This window comes from Phyllobates terribilis, unplaced genomic scaffold (genome assembly GCF_046119375.1).
Source record: "Phyllobates terribilis strain yellow unplaced genomic scaffold, ASM4611937v1 Scaffold_4__5_contigs__length_816908805, whole genome shotgun sequence".
Lineage (NCBI taxonomy): Eukaryota > Metazoa > Chordata > Amphibia > Anura > Dendrobatidae > Phyllobates > Phyllobates terribilis.
Genome location: NW_027362764.1, coordinates 36,597,138 through 36,611,176, shown reverse-complemented (window position 1 = coordinate 36,611,176; position 14,039 = coordinate 36,597,138).

Below are 14,039 nucleotides of genomic sequence, written 5' to 3'. Positions count from 1 at the left end.
GGAAGAGTTCCGAAGCATTTTTAAACTTCAGCTCAATTCAGAGAACAATGGAAGAGTTCCGAAACATTTTTAAACTTCACCAGAATTCCGAGAACAATGGAAGAGATCCAAAGCATTTTTAAACATCAGCGGAATTCCGAGAACAATGGAAGAGTTCCGAAGCATTTTTAAATGTAAGCGGAATTCCAAGATTAAAGGAAGAGTTCCGAAACATTTTTAAACTTCAGCAGGATTCCGAGAACAATGGAAGAGTTCCGAAGCATTTTTAAACTTCAGCTCAATTCGGAGAACAGTGGAAGAGTTCCGAAACATTTTTAAACTTCAGCAGAATTCCGATAAAAATGTAAGAATTCCGAAGCATTTTTAAACTTCAGCGGAATTCCAAGAACAATGGAAGAGTTCCGAAGCATTTTTAAACTTCAACGGCATTCCGAGAACAATGGAAGAGTTCTGAAGCATTTTTAAACTTCAGCAGAATTCCGATAACAATGGAAGAGTTCCGAAGCAATTTTAAACTTCAGCAGAATTCCGAGAACAATGGAAGTGTTCTGAAGCATTTTTAAACTTCAGCAGAATTCCGAGAACAATGGAAGAGTTCCGAAGCATTTTTAAACTTCAGCAAAATTCCGAGAACAATCGAAGAGTTGTGAAGCATTTTTAAATTTCAGCAGAATTCCGAGAACAATGGAAGAGTTCTGAAGCATTTTTAAACTTCAGCCTAATTCCGAGAACAATGGAAGAGATCCGAAGCATTTCTAAACATCATCGTAATTCCGAGAACAATGGAAGAGTTCCGAAGCATTTTTAAACTTCAGCGGAATTCCATGAATAATGGAAGAGTTCCGAAGCATTTTTAAATTCAGCTCAATTCGGAGAACAATGGAAGAGTTCCGAAACATTTTTAAACTTCACCAGAATTCCTAGAAAAATGTAAGAATTCTGAAGCATTTTTAAACTTCAGCAGAATTCCGAGAACAATGGAAGAGTTCCGAAGCATTTTTAAACTTCAGCGGAATTCTGAGAACAATGTAAGAGTTCAGAAGCATTTTTAAACTTCAACGGAACTCCAAGAACAATGGAAGAGTTCCAAAGCATTTTTAAACTTCAGCAGAATTGCGAGAAGAATGGAAGAGTTTCGAAGCATTTTTAAACTTCAGCATAATTCCGAGAACAATGGAAGAGTTCTGAAGCATTTTTAAACTTCAGCGGAATTCCGAAAACAATGGAAGAGATCCGAAGCATTTTTAAACATCAGCGGAATTCCGAGAACAATGGAAGAGTTCCAAAGCATTTTTAAATGTAAGCGGAATTCCACGATCAATGGAAGAGTTCCGAAGCATTTTTAAACTTCAGCGGAATTCCGAGAACAATGGAAGAGATCCAAAGCATTTTTAAACATCAGCGGAATTCCGAGAACAATGGAAGAGTTCCGAATCATTTTTAAACGTAAGCGGAATTACAAGATCAATGGAAGAGCTCCGAAGCATTTTTAAACTTCAGCAGAATTCCGAGAACAATGGAAGAGTTCCGAAGCATTTTTAAACTTTAGCAGAATTGCGAGAACAATGGAAGAGTTCTGAAGCATTTTTAAACTTCAGAGGCATTCCGAGAACAATGGAAAAGTTCCGAAGCATTTTTAAACTTCAGCGGAATTCCGAGAACAATCGAAGAGTTCTGAAGCAGTTTTAAACTTCAGCAGAATTCCGAGAACAATGGAAGAGTTCCGAAGCATTTTTAAACTTCAGGCTAATTCCGAGAACAATGGAAGAGATCCGAAGCATTTTCAAACGTCAGCGGAATTCCGAGAACAATGGAAGAGTTCCAAAGGATTTTTAAACTTCAGCTCAATTCGGAGAACAATGGAAGAGTTCCGAAACATTTTTAAACTTCACCAGAATTTTGAGAACAATGGAAGAGATCCAAAGCATTTTTAAACATCAGCGGAATTCCAAGAACAATGGAAGAGTTCCGAAGCATTTTTAAACTTCAGCTCAATTCGGAGAACAATGGAAGAGTTCCGAAACATTTTTAAACTTCACCAGAATTCCGAGAACAATGGAAGAGATCCAAAGCATTTTTAAACATCAGCGGAATTCCGAGAACAATGGAAGAGTTCCGAAGCATTTTTAAATGTAAGCGGAATTCCAAGATTAATGGAAGAGTTCCGAAGCATTTTTAAACTTCAGCAGGATTCCGAGAACAATGGAAGAGTTCCGAAGCATTTTTAAACTTCAGCTCAATTCGGAGAACAATGGAAGAGTTCCGAAACATTTTTAAACTTCAGCAGAATTCCGATAAAAATGTAAGAATTCCGAAGCATTTTTAAACTTCAGCAGAATTCCAAGAACAATGGAAGAGTTCCGAAGCATTTTTGAACTTCAGCAGAATTCCGAGAACAATGGAAGAGTTCCGAAGCATTTTTGAACTTCAGCATAATTCGGAGAACAATGGAAGAGTTCCGAAGCATTTTTAAACTTCAGCAGAATTCCGAGAACAATGGAAGAGTTCCGAAGCATTTTTGAACTTCAGCAGAATTCCGAGAACAATGGAAGAGTTCCGAAGCATTTTTAAACTTCAGCGGAATTCCAAGAACAATGGAAGAGTTCCGAAGCATTTTTAAACTTCAGCTCAATTCAGAGAACAATGGAAGAGTTCCGAAACATTTTTAATCTTCACCAGAATTCCGAGAACAATGGAAGAGATCCAAAGCATTTTTAAACATCAGCGGAATTCCGAGAACAATGGAAGAGTTCCGAAGCATTTTTAAATTCAGCTCAATTCGGAGAACAATGGAAGAGTTCCGAAACATTTTTAAACTTCACCAGAATTCCTAGAAAAATGTAAGAATTCTGAAGCATTTTTAAACTTCAGCAGAATTCCGAGAACAATGGAAGAGTTCTGAAGCATTTTTAAACTTCAGCAGAATTCTGAGAACAATGTAAGAGTTCAGAAGCATTTTTAAACTTCAACGGAACTCCAAGAACAATGGAAGAGTTCCAAAGCATTTTTAAACTTCAGCAGAATTGCGAGAAGAATGGAAGAGTTTCGAAGCATTTTTAAACTTCAGCATAATTCCGAGAACAATGGAAGAGTTCTGAAGCATTTTTAAACTTCAGCGGAATTCCGAGAACAATGGAAGAGATCCGAAGCATTTTTAAACATCAGCGGAATTCCGAGAACAATGGAAGAGTTCCAAAGCATTTTTAAATGTAAGCGGAATTCCACGATCAATGGAAGAGTTCCGAAGCATTTTTAAACTTCAGCGGAATTCCGAGAACAATGGAAGAGATCCAAAGCATTTTTAAACATCAGCGGAATTCCGAGAACAATGGAAGAGTTCCGAAGCATTTTTAAACGTAAGCGGGAATTACAAGATCAATGGAAGAGTTCCGAAGCATTTTTAAACTTCAGCAGAATTCCGAGAACAATGGAAGAGTTCCGAAGCATTTTTGAACTTCAGCAGAATTCCGAGAACAATGGAAGAGTTCCGAAGCATTTTTAAACTTCAGCAGAATTCCGAGAACAATGGAAGAGTTCCGAAGCATTTTTGAACTTCAGCAGAATTCCGAGAACAATGGAAGAGTTCCGAAGCATTTTTAAACTTCGGCGGAATTCCAAGAACAATGGAAGAGTTCCAAAGCATTTTTAAACTTCAGCTCAATTCAGAGAACAATGGAAGAGTTCCGAAACATTTTTAATCTTCACCAGAATTCCGAGAACAATGGAAGAGATCCAAAGCATTTTTAAACATCAATGGAATTCCGAGAACAATGGAAGAGTTCCGAAGCATTTTTAAATGTAAGCGGAATTCCAAGATTAATGGAAGAGTTCCGAAACATTTTTAAACTTCAGCAGGATTCCGAGAACAATGGAAGAGTTCCGAAGCATTTTTAAACTTCAGCTCAATTCGGAGAACAATGGAAGAGTTCCGAAACATTTTTAAACTTCAGCAGAATTCCGATAAAAATGTAAGAATTCCGAAGCATTTTTAAACTTCAGCGGAATTCCAGGAACAATGGAAGAGTTCCGAAGCATTTTTAAACTTCAACGGCATTCCGAGAACAATGGAAGAGTTCTGAAGCATTTTTAAACTTCAGCAGAATTCCGAGAACAATGGAAGAGTTCCGAAGCAATTTAAAACTTCAGCAGAATTCCGAGAACAATGGAAGAGTTCCGAAGCATTTTTAAACTTCAGCGGAATTCCAAGAACAATGGAAGCGTTCCGAAGCGTTTTTAATCTTCAGCTCAATTCGGAGAACAATGGAAGAGTTCCGAAGCATTTTTAAACTTCAGCGGAATTCCAAGAACAATGGAAGAGTTCCGAAGCATTTTTAAACTTCAGCTCAATTCGGAGAACAATGGAAGAGTTCCGAAACATTTTTAAACTTCACCAGAATTCCGATAAAAAGTAAGAATTCCGAAGCATTTTTAAACTTCAGCGGAATTCCAAGAACAATGGAAGTGTTCAGAAGCATTTTTAAACTTCAGCAGAATTCCGAGAACAATGGAAGAGTTCCGAAGCATTTTTAAACTTCAGCGGAATTCCAAGAACAATGGAAGAGTTCCGAAGCATTTTTAAAATTCAGCTCAATTCGGAGAACAATGGAAGAGTTCCGAAGCATTTTTAAACTTCAGAGGCGTTCCGAGAACAATGGATAAGTTCCGAAGCATTTTTAAACTTCAGCAAAATTCCGAGAACAATCGAAGAGTTGTGAAGCATTTTTAAACTTCAGCAGAATTCCGAGAACAATGGAAGAGTTCTGAAGCATTTTTAAACTTCAGCCTAATTCCGAGAACAATGGAAGAGATCCGAAGCATTTCTAAACATCATCGGAATTCCGAGAACAATGGAAGAGTTCCGAAGCATTTTTAAACTTCAGCGGAATTCCATGAATAATGGAAGAGTTCCGAAGCATTTTTAAATTCAGCTCAATTCGGAGAACAATGGAAGAGTTCCGAAATATTTTTAAACTTCACCAGAATTCCTAGAAAAATGTAAGAATTCTGAAGCATTTTTAAACTTCAGCAGAATTCCGAGAACAATGGAAGAGTTCCGAAGCATTTTTAAACTTCAGCGGAATTCTGAGAACAATGTAAGAGTTCAGAAGCATTTTTAAACTTCAACGGAACTCCAAGAACAATGGAAGAGTTCCAAAGCATTTTTAAACTTCAGCAGAATTGCGAGAAGAATGGAAGAGTTTCGAAGCATTTTTAAACTTCAGCATAATTCCGAGAACAATGGAAGAGTTCTGAAGCATTTTTAAACTTCAGCGGAATTCCGAGAACAATGGAAGAGATCCGAAGCATTTTTAAACATCAGCGGAATTCCGAGAACAATGGAAGAGTTCCAAAGCATTTTTAAATGTAAGCGGAATTCCAAGATCAATGGAAGAGTTCCGAAGCATTTTTAAACTTCAGCGGAATTCCGAGAACAATGGAAGAGATCCAAAGCATTTTTAAACATCAGCGGAATTCCGAGAACAATGGAAGAGTTCCGAAGCATTTTTAAACGTAAGCGGAATTACAAGATCAATGGAAGAGTTCCGAAGCATTTTTAAACTTCAGCAGAATTCCGAGAACAATGGAAGAGTTCCGAAGCATTTTTAAACTTTAGCAGAATTGCGAGAACAATGGAAGAGTTCTGAAGCATTTTTAAACTTCAGAGGCATTCCGAGAACAATGGAAAAGTTCCGAAGCATTTTTAAACTTCAGCGGAATTCCGAGAACAATCGAAGAGTTCTGAAGCAGTTTTAAACTTCAGAAGAATTCCGAGAACAATGGAAGAGTTCCGAAGCATTTTTAAACTTCAGGCTAATTCCGAGAACAATGGAAGAGATCCGAAGCATTTTCAAACGTCAGCGGAATTCCGAGAACAATGGAAGAGTTCCGAAGGATTTTTAAACTTCAGCGGAATTCCAAGAACAATGGAAGAGTTCCGAAGCATTTTTAAACTTCAGCTCAATTCGGAGAACAATGGAAGAGTTCCGAAACATTTTTAAACTTCACCAGAATTCCGAGAACAATGGAAGAGATCCAAAGCATTTTTAAACATCAGCGGAATTCCGAGAACAATGGAAGAGTTCCAAAGCATTTTTAAATGTAAGCGGAATTCCAAGATTAATGGAAGAGTTCCGAAGCATTTTTAAACTTCAGCAGGATTCCGAGAACAATGGAAGAGTTCCGAAGCATTTTTAAACTTCAGCTCAATTCGGAGAACAATGGAAGAGTTCCGAAACATTTTTAAACTTCAGCAGAATTCCGATAAAAATGTAAGATTTCCGAAGCATTTTTAAACTTCAGCGGAATTCCAAGAACAATGGAAGAGTTCCGAAGCATTTTTAAACTTCAGCAGAATTCCGAGAACAATGGAATAGTTCCGAAGCATTTTTGAACTTCAGCAGAATTCCGAGAACAATGGAAGAGTTCCGAAGCATTTTTAAACTTCAGCAGAATTCCAAGAACAATGGAAGAGTTCGGAAGCATTTTTAAACTTCAGCTCATTTCGGAGAACAATGGAAGAGTTCCGAAACATTTTTAAACTTCACCAGAATTCCGATAAAAATGTAAGAATTCCGAAGCATTTTTAAACTTCAGCGGAATTCCAAGAACAATGGAAGAGTTCCGAAGCATTTTAAACTTCAGCAGAATTCTGAGAACAATGGAAGAGTTCCGAAGCATTTTTAAACTTCAGCAGAATTCCGAGAACAATGGAAAAGTTCCGAACCATTTTTAAACTTCAGCAGAATTCCGAGAACAATTGAAGAGTTGTGAAGCATTTTTAAACTTCAGCAGAATTCCGAGAACAATGGAAGAGTTCTGAAGCATTTTTAAACTTCAGCCTAATTCCGAGAACAATGGAAGAGATCCGAAGCATTTCTAAACGTCATTGGAATTCCGAGAACAATGGAAGTGTTCCGAAGCCTTTTTAAACTTCAGCGGAATTCCATGAATAATGGAAGAGTTCCGAAGCATTTTTAAACTTCAGCTCAATTCGTAGAACAATGGAAGAGTTCCGAAACATTTTTAAACTTCACCAGAATTCCGAGAAAAATGTAAGAATTCCAAAGCATTTTTAAACTTCAGCAGAATTCCGAGAAGAATGGAAGAGTTTCGAAGCATTTTTAAACTTCAGCATAATTCCGAGAACAATGGAAGAGTTCTGAAGCATTTTTAAACTTCAGCGGAATTCCGATAAAAATGTAAGAATTCCGAAGCATTTTTAAACTTCAGCAGGATTCCGAGAACAATGGAAGAGTTCCGAAGCATTTTTAAACTTCAGCAGAATTTCGATAAAAATGTAAGAATTCCGAAGCATTTTTAAACTTCAGTGGAATTCCAAGAACAATGGAAGAGTTCCGAAGCATTTTTAAACTTCAGCAGAATTCCGAGAACAATGGAAGAGTTCCGAAGCATTTTTAAACTTCAGCAGAATTCCGAGAACAATGGAAGAGTTCCGAAGCATTTTTAAACTTCAGCGGAATTCCAAGAACAATGGAAGAGTTCGGAAGCATTTTTAAACTTCAGCTCAATTCGGAGAACAATGGAAGAGTTCCGAAACATTTTTAAACTTCACCAGAATTCCGATAAAAATGTAAGAATTCCGAAGCATTTTTAAACTTCAGCGGAATTCCAAGAACAATGGAAGAGTTCCGAAGCATTTTAAACTTCAGCAGAATTCCGAGAACAATGGAAGAGTTCCGAAGCATTTTTAAACTTCAGCTCAATTCGGAGAACAATGGAAGAGTTCCGAAACATTTTTAAACTTCAGCAGAATTCCGATAAAAATGTAAGAATTCCGAAGCATTTTTAAACTTCAGCGGAATTCCAAGAACAATGGAAGAGTTCCGAAGCATTTTTAAACTTCAACGGCATTCCGAGAACAATGGAAGAGTTCTGAAGCATTTTTAAACTTCAGCAGAATTCCGAGAACAATGGAAGAGTTCCGAAGCAATTTAAAACTTCAGCAGAATTCCGAGAACAATGGAAGAGTTCCGAAGCATTTTTAAACGTAAGCGGAATTCCAAGAACAATGGAAGCGTTCCGAAGCGTTTTTAATCTTCAGCTCAATTCGGAGAACAATGGAAGAGTTCCGAAACATTTTTAAACTTCACCAGAAGCATTTTTAAACTTCAGCGGCATTCCGAGAACAATGGAAGAGTTCCGAAGCATTTTTAAACTTCAGCGGAATTCCAAGAACAATGGAAGATTTCCGAAGCATTTTTAAACTTCAGCTCAATTCGGAGAACAATGGAAGAGTTCCGAAACATTTTTAAACTTCACCAGAATTCCGATAAAAAGTAAGAATTCCGAAGCATTTTTAAACTTCAGCGGAATTCCAAGAACAATGGAAGTGTTCAGAAGCATTTTTAAACTTCAGCAGAATTCCGAGAACAATGGAAGAGTTCCGAAGCATTTTTAAACTTCAGCGGAATTCCAAGAACAATGGAAGAGTTCCGAAGCATTTTTAAAATTCAGCTCAATTCGGAGAACAATGGAAGAGTTCCGAAGCATTTTTAAACTTCAGAGGCGTTCCGAGAACAATGGATAAGTTCCGAAGCATTTTTAAACTTCAGCAAAATTCCGAGAACAATCGAAGAGTTGTGAAGCATTTTTAAACTTCAGCAGAATTCCGAGAACAATGGAAGAGTTCTGAAGCATTTTTAAACTTCAGCCTAATTCCGAGAACAATGGAAGAGATCCGAAGCATTTCTAAACATCATCGGAATTCCGAGAACAATGGAAGAGTTCCGAAGCATTTTTAAACTTCAGCGGAATTCCATGAATAATGGAAGAGTTCCGAAGCATTTTTAAATTCAGCTCAATTCGGACAACAATGGAAGAGTTCCGAAATATTTTTAAACTTCACCAGAATTCCTAGAAAAATGTAAGAATTCTGAAGCATTTTTAAACTTCAGCAGAATTCCGAGAACAATGGAAGAGTTCCGAAGCATTTTTAAACTTCAGCGGAATTCTGAGAACAATGTAAGAGTTCAGAAGCATTTTTAAACTTCAACGGAACTCCAAGAACAATGGAAGAGTTCCAAAGCATTTTTAAACTTCAGCGGAATTCCGAGAACAATGGAAGAGATCCGAAGCATTTTTAAACATCAGCGGAATTCCGAGAACAATGGAAGAGTTCCAAAGCATTTTTAAATGTAAGCGGAATTCCAAGATCAATGGAAGAGTTCCGAAGCATTTTTAAACTTCAGCGGAATTCCGAGAACAATGGAAGAGATCCAAAGCATTTTTAAACATCAGCGGAATTCCGAGAACAATGGAAGAGTTCCGAAGCATTTTTAAACGTAAGCGGAATTACAAGATCAATGGAAGAGTTCCGAAGCATTTTTAAACTTCAGCAGAATTCCGAGAACAATGGAAGAGTTCCGAAGCATTTTTAAACTTTAGCAGAATTGCGAGAACAATGGAAGAGTTCTGAAGCATTTTTAAACTTCAGAGGCATTCCGAGAACAATGGAAAAGTTCCGAAGCATTTTTAACTTCAGCGGAATTCCGAGAACAATCGAAGAGTTCTGAAGCAGTTTTAAACTTCAGCAGAATTCCGAGAACAATGGAAGAGTTCCGAAGCATTTTTAAACTTCAGGCTAATTCCGAGAACAATGGAAGAGATCCGAAGCATTTTCAAACGTCAGCGGAATTCCGAGAACAATGGAAGAGTTCCGAAGGATTTTTAAACTTCAGCGGAATTCCAAGAACAATGGAAGAGTTCCGAAGCATTTTTAAACTTCAGCTCAATTCGGAGAACAATGGAAGAGTTCCGAAACATTTTTAAACTTCACCAGAATTCCGAGAACAATGGAAGAGATCCAAAGCATTTTTAAACATCAGCGGAATTCCGAGAACAATGGAAGAGTTCCAAAGCATTTTTAAATGTAAGCGGAATTCCAAGATTAATGGAAGAGTTCCGAAGCATTTTTAAACTTCAGCAGGATTCCGAGAACAATGGAAGAGTTCCGAAGCATTTTTAAACTTCAGCTCAATTCGGAGAACAATGGAAGAGTTCCGAAACATTTTTAAACTTCAGCAGAATTCCGATAAAAATGTAAGATTTCCGAAGCATTTTTAAACTTCAGCGGAATTCCAAGAACAATGGAAGAGTTCCGAAGCATTTTTAAACTTCAGCAGAATTCCGAGAACAATGGAAGAGTTCCGAAGCATTTTTGAACTTCAGCAGAATTCCGAGAACAATGGAAGAGTTCCGAAGCATTTTTAAACTTCAGCAGAATTCCAAGAACAATGGAAGAGTTCGGAAGCATTTTTAAACTTCAGCTCATTTCGGAGAACAATGGAAGAGTTCCGAAACATTTTTAAACTTCACCAGAATTCCAATAAAAATGTAAGAATTCCGAAGCATTTTTAAACTTCAGCGGAATTCCAAGAACAATGGAAGAGTTCCGAAGCATTTTAAACTTCAGCAGAATTCTGAGAACAATGGAAGAGTTCCGAAGCATTTTTAAACTTCAGCAGAATTCCGAGAACAATGGAAAAGTTCCGAACCATTTTTAAACTTCAGCAGAATTCCGAGAACAATTGAAGAGTTGTGAAGCATTTTTAAACTTCAGCAGAATTCCGAAAACAATGGAAGAGTTCTGAAGCATTTTTAAACTTCAGCCTAATTCCGAGAACAATGGAAGAGATCCGAAGCATTTCTAAACGTCATTGGAATTCCGAGAACAATGGAAGTGTTCCGAAGCCTTTTTAAACTTCAGCGGAATTCCATGAATAATGGAAGAGTTCCGAAGCATTTTTAAACTTCAGCTCAATTCGTAGAACAATGGAAGAGTTCCGAAACATTTTTAAACTTCACCAGAATTCCGAGAAAAATGTAAGAATTCCAAAGCATTTTTAAACTTCAGCAGAATTCCGAGAAGAATGGAAGAGTTTCGAAGCATTTTTAAACTTCAGCATAATTCCGAGAACAATGGAAGAGTTCTGAAGCATTTTTAAACTTCAGCGGAATTCCGATAAAAATGTAAGAATTCCGAAGCATTTTTAAACTTCAGCGGAATTCCAAGATTAATGGAAGAGTTCCGAAGCATTTTTAAACTTCAGCAGGATTCCGAGAACAATGGAAGAGTTCTGAAGCATTTTTAAACTTCAGCGGAATTCCAAGATTAATGGAAGAGTTCCGAAGCATTTTTAAACTTCAGCAGGATTCCGAGAACAATGGAAGAGTTCCGAAACATTTTTAAACTTCAGCAGAATTCCGATAAAAATGTAAGAATTCCGAAGCATTTTTAAACTTCAGCGGAATTCCAAGAACAATGGAAGAGTTCCGAAGCATTTTTAAACTTCAGCAGAATTCCGAGAACAATGGAAGAGTTCCGAAGCATTTTTAAACTTCAGCAGAATTTCGATAAAAATGTAAGAATTCCGAAGCATTTTTAAACTTCAGTGGAATTCCAAGAACAATGGAAGAGTTCCGAAGCATTTTTAAACTTCAGCAGAATTCCGAGAACAATGGAAGAGTTCCGAAGCATTTTTAAACTTCAGCAGAATTCCGAGAACAATGGAAGAGTTCCGAAGCATTTTTAAACTTCAGCGGAATTCCAAGAACAATGGAAGAGTTCGGAAGCATTTTTAAACTTCAGCTCAATTCGGAGAACAATGGAAGAGTTCCGAAACATTTTTAAACTTCACCAGAATTCCGATAAAAATGTAAGAATTCCGAAGCATTTTTAAACTTCAGCGGAATTCCAAGAACAATGGAAGAGTTCCGAAGCATTTTAAACTTCAGCAGAATTCCGAGAACAATGGAAGAGTTCCGAAGCATTTTTAAACTTCAGCAGAATTCCGAGAACAATGGAAAAGTTCCGAACCATTTTTAAACTTCAGCAGAATTCCGAGAACAATTGAAGAGTTGTGAAGCATTTTTAAACTTCAGCAGAATTCCGAGAACAATGGAAGAGTTCTGAAGCATTTTTAAACTTCAGCCTAATTCCGAGAACAATGGAAGAGATTCGAAGCATTTCTAAACGTCATCGGAATTCCGAGAACAATGGAAGTGTTCCGAAGCCTTTTTAAACTTCAGCGGAATTCCATGAATAATGGAAGAGTTCCGAAGCATTTTTAAACTTCAGCTCAATTCGTAGAACAATGGAAGAGTTCCGAAACATTTTTAAACTTCACCAGAATTCCTAGAAAAATGTAAGAATTCCGAAGCATTTTTAAACTTCAGCGGAATTCCAAGATTAATGGAAGAGTTCCGAAGCATTTTTAAACTTCAGCAGGATTCCGAGAACAATGGAAGAGTTCCGAAGCATTTTTAAACTTCAGCTCAATTCGGAGAACAATGGAAGAGTTCCGAAACATTTTTAAACTTCAGCAGAATTCCGATAAAAATGTAAGAATTCCGAAGCATTTTTAAACTTCAGCGGAATTCCAAGAACAATGGAAGAGTTCCAAAGCATTTTTAAACTTCAGCAGAATTCCGAGAACAATGGAAGAGTTCCGAAGCATTTTTAAACTTCAGCAGAATTCCGAGAACAATGGAAGAGTTCCAAAGCATTTTTAAACTTCAGCGGAATTCCAAGAACAATGGAAGAGTTCGGAAGCATTTTTAAACTTCAGCTCAATTCGGAGAACAATGGAAGAGTTCCGAAACATTTTTAAACTTCACCAGAATTCCGATAAAAATGTAAGAATTCCGAAGCATTTTTAAACTTCAGCGGAATTCCAAGAACAATGGAAGAGTTCCGAAGCATTTTAAACTTCAGCAGAATTCCGAGAACAATGGAAGAGTTCCTAAGCATTTTTAAACTTCAGCAGAATTCCGAGAACAATGGAAAAGTTCCGAACCATTTTTAAACTTCAGCAGAATTCCGAGAACAATTGAAGAGTTGTGAAGCATTTTTAAACTTCAGCAGAATTCCGAGAACAATGGAAGAGTTCTGAAGCATTTTTAAACTTCAGCCTAATTCCGAGAACAATGGAAGAGATCCGAAGAATTTCTAAACGTCATCGGAATTCCGAGAACAATGGAAGTGTTCCGAAGCCTTTTTAAACTTCAGCGGAATTCCATGAATAATGGAAGAGTTCCGAAGCATTTTTAAACTTCAGCTCAATTCGTAGAACAATGGAAGAGTTCCGAAACATTTTTAAACTTCACCAGAATTCCGAGAAAAATGTAAGAATTCCGAAGCATTTTTAAACTTCAGCAGAATTCCGAGAAGAATGGAAGAGTTTCGAAGCATTTTTAAACTTCAGCATAATTCCGAGAACAATGGAAGAGTTCTGAAGCATTTTTAAACTTCAGCGGAATTCCGAGAACAATGGAAGAGATCCGAAGCATTTTTAAACGTCAGCGGAATTCCGAGAACAATGGAAGAGTTCCGAAGCATTTTTAAACTTCAGCGGAATTCCAAGATCAATGGAAGAGTTCCGAAGCATTTTTAAACTTCAGCGGAATTCCGAGAACAATGGAAGAGATCCAAAGCATTTTTAAACATCAGCGGAATTCCGAGAACAATGGAAGAGTTCTGAAGCATTTTTAAACGTAAGCGGAATTCCAAGATCAATGGAAGAGTTCCGAAGAATTTTTAAACTTCAGCAGAATTCCGAGAACAATGGAAGAGTTCCGAAGCATTTTTAAACTTTAGCAGAATTGTGAGAACAATGGAAGAGTTCTGAAGCATTTTTAAACGTAAGCGGAATTCCAAGATCAATGGAAGAGTTCCGAAGGATTTTTAAACTTCAGCAGAATTCCGAGAACAATGGAAGAGTTCCGAAGCATTTTTAAACTTCAGCCTAATTCCTAGAACAATGGTAGAGATCCGAAGCATTTTCAAACGTCAGCGGAATTCCTAGAACATTGGAAGAGTTCCGAAGCATTTTTAAACTTCACCAGAATTCCCAGAAAAATGTAAGAATTCTGAAGCATTTTTAAACTTCAGCAGAATTCCTAGAACAATGGAAGAGTTCCGAAGCATTTTTAAACTTCAGCGGAATTCCGAGAACAATGGAAGAGTTCCGAAGCATTTTTAAACTTCAGCGGAATTCTGAGAACAATGTAAGAGTTCCGAA